This window comes from Pteropus medius, unplaced genomic scaffold (genome assembly GCF_902729225.1).
Source record: "Pteropus medius unplaced genomic scaffold, Ma_sr-lr_union100, whole genome shotgun sequence".
NCBI lineage: Eukaryota > Metazoa > Chordata > Mammalia > Chiroptera > Pteropodidae > Pteropus > Pteropus medius.
In genome coordinates, this window is record NW_024350325.1 from 570,126 (window position 1) to 571,203 (window position 1,078).

Here is a 1,078-nt window from a genome sequence, read left to right on the forward strand (position 1 = left end):
TCACAAGCCGGCTGAGTCAGCTCCAGCATACCATCATATGGCCAAATAGTTTTCCAGAGAGATTTAGCCCTACCCACCCTACCTGCGGTGCATGAGAATTCTACTTACTCTATATACTTGCCGGAGACTTTTACTGCTGGGGTAGTGGTTTGTTTATTAGCAATTTCTGATGGGTATGTACTGATATTTATTGTGGTTTTAATTTGTATTTCTCCAACAACTAATGATATATAGTGTCTTTTCACATATTTATGGGCCATTTGGATATACACTTATATGAAGTGCCTATTCAAGCCTACCATCCAATTTTCTTACTTAGTTTCTACTGTGGCCAGCACCTGGTCTTCCTAGGTGGTCTCCCATCTGAGTACTAACCAGGCCCAACCTTGCTTAGCTTCCGAGATCAGACGGGATCGGGCTTGTTCAGCGTGGCAGGGCCGTAGACTCTTTGTCTTATTTTTTATAAATAAATTTCATAAAATTGGGCCTAGACTTGGTATTGCAAACGGAGAGGGTCCACTGAATCTTTTCAAAGAAAACTCTCCTAATCTTTGAAAGCATACATCAGAGAATGACACTCTTTTCTTTTGATGAATAAAAGTGGTACAGATCCTTTAAGTTGGAATAAAAATATTCTTTACAAGAGCATACATGTCCCTACATGACATTTACGACTTGATGCCCTTAGCTTCTGCTGTCACCTTATTTACTGGTCCTGTCCCTAGGACATACTGAGCTTACTTCTGCTTCAGGGCCTTTGAACTTGTTCTTTTCTGTGCCTGGAATGAACCCTCAGGTTTGTACATGGCTCTCTGCATCTCATTATTTGGTTCTCTACTAAAATATCCTCAGGGAGGCCTTTTCTGACCATTCAAGCAAAGGTAACCACCCTTCTTAGAAACTCTTTATCCAGTTACCCAGCTTTAATTACATTAGAGCATTACTGACTTGAGAAATGGAGCTTGTTTTGAGGTGAGGATGGTTTTTATTCCAATTTTACATGCACAAAAATGGTCAGGACAGGTTATTCATTTCTTGACCAGATGATTATATATACATTGCATTTCTACATGACCTA

At 39.9% G+C, this 1,078-nt stretch overlaps 1 pseudogene; it reads right to left on the reverse strand.

Moving 5' to 3' along the window:
- Positions 1-326: 326 nt before the first annotated feature.
- Positions 327-445, reverse strand: LOC120583953 (uncharacterized; annotated as a pseudogene).
- Positions 446-1,078: the final 633 nt, after the last annotated feature.